Source organism: Staurois parvus, unplaced genomic scaffold, assembly GCF_062004578.1.
Source record: "Staurois parvus isolate SC_StPar_1 unplaced genomic scaffold, SC_StPar_1.0 ptg000104l, whole genome shotgun sequence".
NCBI classification, from domain to species: Eukaryota; Metazoa; Chordata; class Amphibia; order Anura; family Ranidae; genus Staurois; species Staurois parvus.
The window spans coordinates 6,177,383-6,190,224 of NW_028317900.1; the positions used below are offsets into that span (position 1 = coordinate 6,177,383).

The 12,842-nt window shown below is 42.0% G+C and overlaps 1 protein-coding gene across 4 annotated transcripts in view; it reads left to right on the forward strand.

Annotated features, from left to right (window-relative positions):
* Positions 1–12,842, forward strand: part of CDIN1 (CDAN1 interacting nuclease 1) — a 535,942-nt gene that overhangs the window by 390,522 nt on the left and 132,578 nt on the right. The window lies entirely within an intron of this gene.

The window sequence follows — 12,842 nt, forward strand, 5'->3', positions numbered from 1 at the left end:
TAAAAACATTTTTCAGCAAGCACAGACAATACCTGTTGTTCTTGCCAGAAATTCAGCATCCTTGTAACATTCATATTACAGTAGTTCTAAAGCCTTTTGTGTTGCAAGATTCCCACAGACCCCCCTCCCCCTATTCTTACCTGAGCCCCAATTCAATCCAGCGATGTGTACAAGTGCAGCAACTCTCACCGCTGTCTCCATCCTCACTGGGCATATTAATAGCAGCAGGAGCCAGTGGCAAGCCCGCATGGATGCTCCCATGGAAAGCGGATTTCTATGGGGACACTTGCTGAAGAGGCGGAATCTGGAGCACCAGAGGGAGACCTCATAAGAAGAGGATTGGGGTTGCTCTGTGCTTAACCATTGCAAATAAGTATACCATGTTTATTTTATTTAATATTTTTTTAAATTCAAGTTTAATGTCACTTTACCTGAAATCCAAACTATTTTCTTGCTTCCAAGCTATCTTCAGTAAACCGCTAAACCCCCTGCCACCCATGTAATGGAGATAAAGAGGGGAGGACATGTTTGTGGTCCAAATCAGGAGAGCAGTCTAGCGTGAAAACCATTCTCTCTCTTCATGGATACAATACACTGAGTGAGCATAGCCAGCCTAAGCCCTAGTTTACACCGGTGTGACTTGTCATGTGATTTGACAGTTCCAAATCACTTTACAAGTTGCACCCTATTGTCAGCAATGGAACTGTTCAAATCAGCGTGACTCCGACTCGCACTGACCTGCAGCTTTGAAATCGTTCAACTTCAAGTGAAGTAGCACGATTTCAAAGTCGGAATCAGTGTGAACCAGGGCTTAGACTTACAGTAAATGTGTTATTCACAGGATAGCCAGGTCAAAATAAATAGGAAAGAAAGCGAATATAACCAGCTCATGTAAAGATTGGTGAGGTGCAATATATTACATTTATGTTTTTGACTTTGGACATGCTTTAACCTGAAAATAACCCATAAATCTCAGTTTTACATTTGTATTGAGACCCTTAGGGTATAATGATCATAAACTAGTAAATTGTATGAGTATTTGCTATGCTATTTATGTTTGAACCTAGAAGTTGACTGAATTGTAAAATAATGCTATATACTTTGAAACATGCCTATTAGTATTTTATAGAAGTTCTCTGAAAGAAGTTAAGTTTTCTTACAGAAAAAAAAAAAGCTGTGCCATTTGATCCCCTTGCATACCTCCAGCAGCAATGAAGTGCGTAGTATTAAAACATAATTACAGGGTAGAGAGAGGAGAAAGCGCCAGTGTCTCTTACCATGAGATCTCTCAATTGTTCTGCATGGAATAAAAAGAGCATTCAGGCATGCTGGAGAATAACTGTCAGAAATCTTCGGCAACTGGCTCTTTGTGAGGCTTTTAAAGGCCTTTCAGGGAATTACATTTAATTAACACAAAAATAAGTGGGAGAATGAAAGAACCCTCGTTTCAGGGAAATGTAAAGTGTTATAAAATTTCATAATGTTAATACATTAGTAATGTAACCAGAATAGGCGACAGCGAAGAAGTGATGATGTTTGACTCTCACTGTACTTATTAGAGAAATATTTGTCTTCCTCTTTACTTTTTTATGAAGGGTAACTTAATGTCTCTAATGCTTTGCCTTTTTATCCCCATCTCCATTGTGGAGATTACAAATTGAGCTTGTGACATAATGGATCATCCTTCTTTAGTTGAAAGTGCTACGTGGACTTGTAGCTGCTTATTGCGGAGAAATACTGGAGCTTTCTGTTTGAGGATAGATCTTCTCTTTCATGTTTGCAACCCAGACTTTACCTCTCCCGCGATCATTTATCCTGAAGTTCATTTTTCTGGCATCAGTTCCAGGAACCAGGCGCACAAAACTTCTCATCACACAAAGATCATAACCCAAATTTAGCCATATTGGAATTATATTTCAGTTCTAGCTTTTATATTGGCGTCACCGTTTTCATGAGTTCAGGACCCAGCGTGAATTCTTTTATGCTGAGCCACTAAAACTAAAATACAACTTGACTTATAAAACAAAGTTAAAGCTCCCATACTTACACATAGAGCTAAAGGCACATGTAAAATAGCTCTTAAGTTAATTATGAAACTTAATTTAAACTTATCCGTACTGCTTTTACCTATTTTTATAGTATTATCACCTCATACCCAAACACTGAAGTTTCGAATCAGGGTTTACATTTTAAAGTGTATATAAAAACAAAACTTTTTATTTTTAAATTTAGGCATAGATTGGAGTGGTGAGGCTTAGACCCCCTGTCAAATTTTTATTGCTCAAAAAAAGAACAAAAGCCAGCGCTCAACCAGCAGACATCACAATTTTAATGAGGTCATATTGCAATGTTGACAGCAGAGTATGCAAAGACAGGCATAATACACCACCAACTTTTAAACAATCCATCCAACACCTGACCCCTACTTCCACAGATGCAGAGTACATGGCTAACGTTTTATGATGACCCCTTTTTAATGGCATGAACTGACAACAACCATACAAATATATACAGTACACCTTTTTGAGAAAGATTTGCCCCACTTGTGAACTCATAATCTCCTGATACACATATACCAACCAAAAGTCCTGGATATGAATTTGATGTCCTAAGAATAATAAAGTAATTGTAAGGGCATAATTTTTTAATAATAGACATATACTTACCTGCTTTGTGCAATAGTCTGTAGTTCACAGTGCACGGCTCAGCCCCGCTCCTTCCTCACTGACAGTGGCTCCTGAGGCTGTGTCTGAGCCAATGAGGAAAGAGAGATGAAAGAACCTCTGCTCTTGTGCACATTATTCAATCAAGATCAGGCTCCAGTAGGTATAAGGGGAGGCTGGAGGGGAAGTTGCTTGCAGAAGTTTTTTATCTTAATGCAGAGAATGCATTAAGGTAACAAAAAAAATTGTGCTTTTAGAACCACTTTAAGGCATTAGCCAGTATCAATAAACTGACATATTGCAGGAAACCCTATAATTTGGATGCTGATCAATATCCTAATATATGGATGGCCTGCATTCCAAATACCAGAAGTCATTCGGCTCTTCCAACTCACTCGATCCAGCCAGCGAATGGAGACACCCTCACTCAGCTCGGCCCTCATTGTTATGATAACACATATTGCGGGTCTGGCTGCCTTAATAGAAAGGCTGTGTTCAGGCAAAATTTTGTACAGATGATAAATAGTGATAATGCTAATACAGGGGAAAGAAAATACTAACATGTGCTAACTTAAACATATACAAGTACACTGATAACACATATACAAGTCATCAATCTTTTTTGTAATGATAAATTATTTCTGTCACCTCCTTGAACTGATGGTGGAATATGATCCACTACCATACCTCTGAGATTGTGGGTTTGGTGATGAGCCTGTACAACATATACAGCCACAGGTCTGGCTCTGCTGTCACCATTGCAACATGATCTCATTAAAATTGGGGGGTCTGCTGGGTAGGGGCTGGCTTTTTTTGTTGAGTTTTAATACGGTATCAATGTTAGCTGTGCACTCCCTACCTGTGGAAGTAAAGGTCAGATACTGGATGGCTTTGCTACAGGTTTTGATTGCTGTTTTGCTTACAGGTTTTCATTGTGACCCTACTGGACAAATGGTGGCAAATGAGGAAAAAAAAAAAAACAACAATTTTGAGCTGTGACCAAAACTGGAATAGAGATGAAATCTTAAATGAGAACACTTGTTTTAGTGCAAACTGTCTAAGAAGGGATTTATCTCACATTTGAGACATTTCCTTTTACTTTCAGTTGTTTCTACTAGACCGAAAGGGAATTGAGATCTAGAATGGAATATATATGAAAAAACAAAACAAAAAAACAAACACTTGACAGGGGTTTACCATTCCTTAATTCCAAAACAAAAAGTTACATATATTTTAAAAAGGTACTCCAGGAATTACTGCCCCTTTAAAAATATTCTGGTTTATAAGTGATTAAGTCCAACAAGGTTAATGCCACCTCGTAGACTTATCGCTGTTATTTACAATTTACTTTATTTACTGTTTATCCTTATACTCACGGCATTCTGACATGAGAAATGTGTTCTGCTGCACAGCAGCTGTACTGCCCACCCCTATGCTCCACTGTCCATTCACAGAATACTTTGTATATTGTGAATGGGTTCACAGAATACAAAGCCTTCCGAGGGCATGGGCCGAGCCGCAGCTCTGTGTGTGAATGGACATGCAGAGCGCACCTGCTCTGGTGCCCCCATAGCAAGCAGTTTCCTATGGGACACCCGCCAGGATGGAGGGGCCAGGATCACCGGTGGTGGACCCAAGAAGAGGAGGATCCAGACTGTTCTGTGCAGAGCAGGTAAGTATGACATGTTTGATTATTGTTAAGAAAAAAAACAAGACTTTAGTATCACTTTAAGTTAAAAGTGAATGTCCAGACAAACTGTTTTAGGAGTGACTCGAAACATAGTGCTTCCTACTCTAAAACTTAGATCAAATTTTGGCTAAAGTTCTGCTTTAACCTTACATATTAACACTTTATCTTATCCTAAAATTGAACCTTAACCTGAACTCTAAAACCTATAGTGGAACTAAAGTGAGAAAAAAATTGCCGCCAGGTAATTGTTTTTATAGTAGAATGCACCTTGTGTGTCTCGTCTGCTAAAAAATATCTAACCTGTTGGCTAGCGTGTGTGCATTTGAACTCTGCTAAAGGCACATGTGCCATGTACACTCATGAGAATAGATTTGGGTAATATAACTCCAGTGCCCATGTGCAGGAGTTACATCATCAGTTCCTGCCAAGTGGGTGAAGAGAACAGATACTGGTTCAGAAGAAGCTGAGGAAAAGACAGCAGTGGTGACTGACAGGTCAGTGCTGAAGAAAGGAAAACTAGGAGCTTAGTCTGTCATAATGTGCATTTACCTTGTGCATACATGCACATTGTGGCAAGATCTGCCTCCTGCAGTCATGCTTTTACTTAGCACTTGACCCCTAAAATCATAAACTTACCCATTGACACTAACCTTGATCTAACCCTTAAACCAAATTTTAGTTCTGTATTTATCTTGTCAGGCATCAAAAATAGTGGGCCATTCTGTGTCAGAATCAGTGGTGAAAGCAATCTGCCTTGCTGATGTCGCAGAGTGGAGAACAGGTGATTTGGTTGCATAGGATAAAGCATGCCTTAGGTTTACTTCGCTTAAAATAATCATGTGATCATAGCAAAAGAAGCATATCAACATATCTATTTCTTTTCAGAAAATGCAGCAAGTGCAATGCAATATCTTGATCTGCAGCAGTTTTTGCTAAATCCTTCCAAAGTATGTGAAGGCAGTATTTGTGCTTAAAGACAACTTAAAACTTAAGTAATTTTAGTCACCTGTCTATTTGCCTTTGCCAATTCATGTTGCTAAAGCTATGGTTAATATTTTCAGAATAGTGAAGCACTCCTAAATTGAGTTTTACATTTTTTTGAGGTGATATATTAGTTTTCATTTGACAGTAGTGCAGGGATTTGGTATAAATAGATTTGGTATGACAAGTACTACAATCACAGAAAACAGGAAAAATGACTGGTAGCATTAATTATGTGCCAATTTCAGTGCATGGCTGCAGGTGTTTGAGCTTTGTTTATATATATATATATATATATATACAGTATGTGTATATATATATATATATATATATATATATATATATATATATATATATATATATATATACACAGTGTATATATATATATGTATATATATATATACACAGTGTGTATATATATATATATATATATATATATATATATATATATAATGTTCAGTAGCTGGTATGGAAGGTGAGACCTGCTTTGTTTGTGTGACCGTTACTGCAGTTGTCTGCCTTGAGTGGATGGGAGCATTAAAGCTTTGATTTGCACAGAGTATAGGCGGCAGGGAGGAGCATTTTGCCACGAAGTACATTAGGCCCAAGCATAAAGCATTCAGCTCTGGCTGTCACTTTTTTAATTAGATGAAACAAGGCCGAACACTAATGAAACCTGACTCTCTTATTAACATTCTGAAAGGTTTGGGATGCATGTCTGAAGGGGAATCTGTTGAGGGAAACATTATTTGTTTTTCTAGTGATGGCCTATAGTGCTTTCCTGCCTTAGTCCTCTTCCTTATTACCTGTGTCTGTATTATCTTTTTCTCTTACAGTTAGGAGAATATGGGTTCAAGATGTTGTTTAAACATTTTGATTCGACAATGTTCTGTGTAAGTGTTCTTTTTTTCTCCAGATAAAAATATTATTATTATTATTATACAGTATTTATATAGCGCTAAAAAGGTTTGCTCAGTGCTGTACATTATAGTGGGGGACCGAACATGAGACAATACAGTAACAAAACAAAACATGAGGGATTCAAGGGCCCTGCTCTTTCGAGCTTACAATCTAGGAGGGAGGGGATAGTGGTACAGGAGGAAGTGGCTGTGGGAGATGGAGTGGTAGGAGGAGTGGAGGAGATGAGCTGTTAGGTGAGGGCGGGGTAGGCTTCCCTGAAGAGATGGGTTTTCAGGGTGCGCCTAAAGGTGAGGAGGGTAGGTGACAGTCTGATGGATTGGGGTAGTGAGTTCCAGAGGATGGGGGAAGTCCTGGAGAAGTCCTGCAGTCGGGCGTGGGAGGTGGAGACCAGGGAGCTAGAAAGTAGGAGGTCTTGTGAGGAGCGAAGATTACGGGTAGGGTGGTATTTGGGTATGAGGTCGGTGAGGTAGTTTGGGGCAGCATTATGAATGGCTTTTATGTCTGTGTTAGTAGTTTGAAATTAATGCGTTGGGCAATCGGGAGCCAGAGGAGGGAATGACAGAGGGGGGTGGCAGAAGCGGAGCGGTTGGTAAGGTGGATGAGTCTGGCCGCTAAGTTCAGGATAGACTGAAGCGGGGATAGTCTGCGATGAGTTAGGCCGGTGAGAAGGGAGTTGCAGTAGTCTAGACGTGAGATAATAAGGGAGTGAACGAGTTGTTTAGTAGTGTCTGGGGTTAGGAACGAACGTATTTTGGAGATGTTGCAGAGGTGGAGCCTTCATGCCAACGATTGGACATGGGGTCAGAAGGACAGGTTTGAGTCTAGAGTGACACCTAGGACTTTGGCTTGCGCGGTGGGACTGATGGTGGCATTGTTGGTCGTGATGGAGAGGGTGGGGGGCACAGGCTGGGGGGAAAATCAGGAGCTCGGTTTTGGAAAGGTTCAGTTTGAGGAAATGGAGCGACATCCAGTCAATGTCGTTCAGTAGGTGGGTGATACGGGCGGAGTCTGAAGGGGTGAGGCGAGGGGTGGAGAGATAAATTTGCATGTCATCGGAGGTGATAGTTGAAGCCGTGGGAGTGTATCAGTTTGCCGAGGGAGGAGGTGTAGATGGAGAAGAAGAGGGGCCCAAGGACCGAGCCTTGGGGGACCCCAACAGAGAGGGGGAGGTGGTAGCATTATAGGTAACACTGAAGGAGCGTTGGGATAGATAGGAGAGCCAGGAGAGGGCGGAGTCTCTGATGCCGAGGGAGTGTAGTTTTTTAAGGAGGAGGGGGTGGTCGACTGTGTCGAAGGCCGCGGAAAGGTCGAGGAGTAAGAGGACTGAGTAGTGGCCATTAGCTTTGGCGGCTAGCAGGTCATTAGTGATTTTGAGTAGGGTGGTTTCGGTGGAGTGTAGGGGACGGAAGCCAGACTGTAGTGGATCGAGGAGGTTGTTGTCAGTGAGGTGGGCGCTTAGCCGATTGTAGACTAAGCGCTCAAGGAGCTTGGAAGTAAATGGCAGCAGGGAGATGGGTCTAAGTTTGTTCAGGTCGGTGGGGTCCAGGGAGGGTTTTTTGAGTATGGTGGTGATGTGCGCATGCTTTAGGGGGGAGGGGAATGCGCCAGTATAGAGGGAGAGATTGAAGATGTGGGTGAGGGAGCGTAGGATGGAGGAGGAGGGTGACCGGAGGAGTTGTGTGGGGACAGGGTCAAGGGGGCAAGTGGTGAGGTGGGCTTCTGAGAAGACCTTAGTGACCTCCTCAGTGGTCGCAAGGCTGAAGGAGCGGAGTGTTGGGGAGGTTATAGTGTGCAGGTCGTTAGGTGTGGTGGGGGGTAGGGCGGTTGCGAGGTCAGAGGAGGGAAGAGTTGGTGGGGTTATGGTGAGAGGGAGGCTATGTGGGGAGGTAGGTTGAGCATTGGAGATATCCTTACGGATTGCGTCGATCTTGTTTTGGAAGTGATTGCTAAACCATTTGTATAATAGAGGATGTGTGTATCCCTTCTGTGTTTTTTGTGAATGAAGAAAATGAGACAAATATTAAAATATCTTTGTAAACATTTTCCTCCTTTTTTTTCTGCACTACCACATTTACATTACAGAGTAGGGGATTTTTTTAAGCTCCAAATCATGTATCAGGATTTTTATTTTACCAAACAAAAAGCCACCATTCAAGAATAACATTCAAAATACTAACAACAATTTACAAGGCCATCCATAACTACACCCCCAGCTACGTCACTAGCCTTGTCTCAAAATTCCAACCACACCACTCTTTGGTCCTTACAAGACCTCTTGCCCTGTAGTTTCATCATCACCTCCTCCCATGCTCACTTCCAGGACTTCTCAAGGACCTCTCTTTTCCTCTGGAACTCCTTACCCCAATTTGTCTATCTTCAGCTCTATCCACCTTTAGGCAATCCCTGAAAATCTCTTTAGAGGAACATATCCTGCTTATAGCTAATACACTTTTACTTTCTCCATCAGCTCATCTCTCAGTTATTACCTTTTGTATCACTTGGCCCTTCCTCTTAGATTATAAATGCTAATGAGCAGGGCCCTCTGATTCCTCTTATAATGAATTGTATTGTAAATATAATGTCTGCCTTCATTTTGTAAAGTATTGTGCAAACTGTTGGTGCTATATAAATAATAACTCACACTAGAGAGATTTTCAGCTTGTATCTCTAGGCCTGACTATGTTCAACATGCAGAATTTCATTCTTTATAATTGCCCCTTGTACGCTTAGTTGCCCGAGACACAAAAATTAGCATATTCAGGCATTTTTGATCCTGTAAAAATAAGCAGGTGTGCTTGTAAATGAGTGGCACATGCGTTGCATGCATTTTTACATTATTTTTGTGCCTGAATTCCTCTCTTCAGCCCAGCCTAAGAAACAGATGCCTGAACTTGGATATACATGCAAAAACACTTGTGAGGAAACTTTGTATAACACTTGTAAAACACCTTTTAAATATGCTCTGCTTAGGAATCCTGGCTTAAAGATTACCATAAAGGGGGCTACAGTCTTCATTACAATGACCAAAAACTTGGCTCGTTCCTCTTGCTGATGCTTGTTTTGAGAAAGTGGTCACAGGCCAGACAAGCTGCAGCTATGAATCAGCCATTTCCTTCAAAGCTGTTGTCAGATCAGCCGCAGTAGGATGGGAGGTTGGCTTTCTAACTAGGGTTAGAAAGCATTTAAAAACCTGGGAAAAAGTACTACAAGTACTTTGTCCCATAAGGGGCATAACTACAAAATAAAAATGGATCTTCTTTAAAACATACCTTCACATGTAATGTCCCTTTAAATTGTTAGGGACAAACTATTTACTGCACTAACAGGTACACTTGCTGGGTGCATTGTATTAACTGTATGCAGTCTAAGCTACATACAGTATACTGCACTGTGTGTCAGCAGTGGGATGGAGATGTCTCATCCCATTCCCAGAACAAAATCCAGGGGAAGTTTTGAATTAATACAATGCTTCTTCTGACTGGCTGGGGCAGAGAGGCAGGTGGATGATGTCACAATCTCTGCCTCAACCAATCAGAGGAAGCTTTCTATTCATTCACAGAATGAATAGAAATCTACCTGTGAATAGCAGATCAGTGCTCAGCCCATGATATTTTGTTCCCAGGAGTGGAAGACTTTGTCCCACTGCTGAAACACAGTGCTGATTACTGTATGTAGCTGAGTCTGCATACAGTTAATACAGCACACCTATTAGTGCAGTAAATATTTTGTTTGAGCCAGCTTGGCCCAAACAAACTATTTAGAGGGACATTTAACATAGAATTATTATTATTATTATTATTATACAGTATTTATAAAGCGCCAATAGTTCGCTCAGCGCTGTACATTATAAAGGGGGACAGAACATGTGACAGAACAATACCAATACAATGCAAAACATGAGGGGATCGAGGGCCCTGCTCTTTCAAGCTTACAATCTAGGAGGGAGGGGATGGTGGCACAGGAGGAGATAGCTGTGGGGGATGGAGTGGTAGGAAGAGTGGAGGAGGTCGGCAAGTTAGCAGGGGGCGGGGTAGGCTTCCCTGAAGAGATGGGTTTTCAGGGTGCGCCTAAAGGAGAGGAGAGTAGGTGATAATCTGATGGGTTGGGGCAGGGAGTTCCAGAGGATGGGTGACACCCTGGAGAAGTCCTGGAGGCGGGCATGGGAGGAGGAGACCAGGGAACTAGAGAGAAGGAGGTCTTGTGAGGAGCGGAGTGTGCGTGCTGGGCGGTACTTGGATATTAGGTCAGTGATGTAGTTCGGGGCAGTATGGTGGACAGCTTTGTACGTCAGCGTTAGGATTTTGAATTTGATCCGTTGCGCAATCGGAAGCCAGTGGAGGGATTGGCAGAGGGGGGTGGCGGAAACGGAGCGGTTGGAAAGGTGAATGAGTCTAGCAGCCGTATTCAGGATGGACTGAAGCGGGGATAGCCAGCGGCGAGGCAGGCCAGTGATGAGGGAGTTGCAGTAGTCGAGTCGTGATATGATGAGGGAGTGGATGAGCTGTTTAGTGGTTTCTGGAGTTAGGAACGTGCGGATTTTGGCGATGTTGCGGAGGTGGAGTCTGCACGAGTTTGTTAAAGAGTGGACTTGGGGCTGGAAGGATAGGTTGGAGTCCAAAATGACACCAAGTACTCTGGTCTGCGGGGCGGGTTTGATGGTGGTGTTGTTGGACATGATGGAGAAGTCAATGGGGGGTGGTGTCCGGGCTGGAGGGAAGACAAGAAACTCGGTTTTGGAGAGGTTCAGTTTAAGGAAGTGGAGCGACATCCAGTCTGATATGTCGCTCAACAGGTGTGTGATTCGGGCGGAGACCGAGGGGGTGAGGTGGGGGGTTGAGAGATAGATTTGTGTGTCGTCGGCATAGAGGTGGTAGTTGAAGCCGTGAGAGTGTATGAGTTGGCCAAGGGAGGAGTTGTAGATGGAGAAGAGAAGGGGCCCGAGGACAGAGCCTTGAGGGACCCCAACAGAGAGGGGGAGTGAAAGGGAGGTGGTGGCATTATAGGTAACGCTGAAAGAGCGTTGTGACAGGTAGGATGAGAGCCAGGAGAGAGCAGAATCTCTGAGGCCGAGGGAGTGTAGTTTTTTGAGGAGGAGGGGGTGGTCGACTGTGTCAAAGGCCACAGAGAGGTCAAGGAGTAGGAGCACTGAATAGTGGCCATTAGCTTTGGCGGTTAGCAGGTCGTTGGAGAGTTTGAGTAAGGCAGTTTCGGTGGAGTGTAGGGGATGGAAGCCGGACTGTAGGGGATCGAGGAGGTTGTTGTCGTTGAGGTGAGAGCATAGGCGGGCGTAGACTAGGCGCTCGAGGAGTTTAGATGTAAATGGGAGCAGGGAGATGGGTCTGAGGTTTTAAAGTCTATATTCAGCCAAAACATTTTTCTTATTTTGGTTTTAAATAGAATGCTTAAGGGTTTTAATGCTGTCTTGTGTCCCTGTTGCAGATTTCCCTTCATTCGCTGTCCGGGAAATACAATGTCAGAGAAGAATTTGAAGGGAAATTTCCCTAATGGAGTCCCGTATAGCATTAAAATCCCTTGGAGGTTATAATCCTTCCCCAATCTATCCAAAAAAAGTTTTGGTGGACGTACACTTTAACCAGGAAAAAATCTTCTTGGTTTTGCAGCTTAACCAGAAGTGTATAATTCACATGGCTGTGGACTGTAAAACTATTTACATGTACATATTTCAACTCCAGTGATATGGTTGTTGCCTGGAGTTCCATCTTAAATAATGATTCCCTATTATATAATATATGTGTGATCAGACAGCAATCTGCTAATCAATTGAAACAACAGCAGAGTATGGGTTTCCACTAGGAATTATTAGGAGATTTTGGGGTTGATTTAATTAAACTGAAGAGTGCAAAATCCGGTGCAGCGCTGCATAGAAACCAAACACCTTCCAGATTTATTTGTCAAAACGTAACTGAATAAGCTGAAGTTTGAAGTCGATTGGCTACCATGCATAGTTGCACCAGATTTTGCACTCTTCACTTTTAGTAAATCAACCTTTACACAGAGGGATGTCAAGTATGTAGGGCATTTCTATTTCTTTTGGAAGTTCTCATTATTAATACAATCTATTCAAGATTATTTAGGGTGACTTGAGAGTCTACTATCAAGCAACCAAAATACTTCTCAATATTTGTAAAAACATTTTGGATAATTATTGCCAGGTTGTTTAGCTCTGTAGGTTTTTTTCTTCTTTTTAAGATTTACATCCAGTAAAAAGTACACACTTTCACAAAATTGACCTAGGAGAACCAGTGAACCTGAAAGATCAATAATGCAACATGTTGACCTGCATATAGCTACTGTCATTCCTCTTCAGCTTAATGAGCTGCTAATTAAACATTGTGTAAAGTTCTCAGAACTATATGTGATCATGATAATCCACCACAACAGAGGACAGCATAGTGAGTGCTGGGTGTTAAAATATAATATATAACAGATATATCTATTAATTCAAATACTGTTAATAATACAACTTCATACTATTACATATGATAGATTTGAGTTGACAAATATCTTGGCAGCATTTAGGGCTGGCTTTTTAGGTGGTTATTTATTCTTATTAGTTGTTGTCCTCT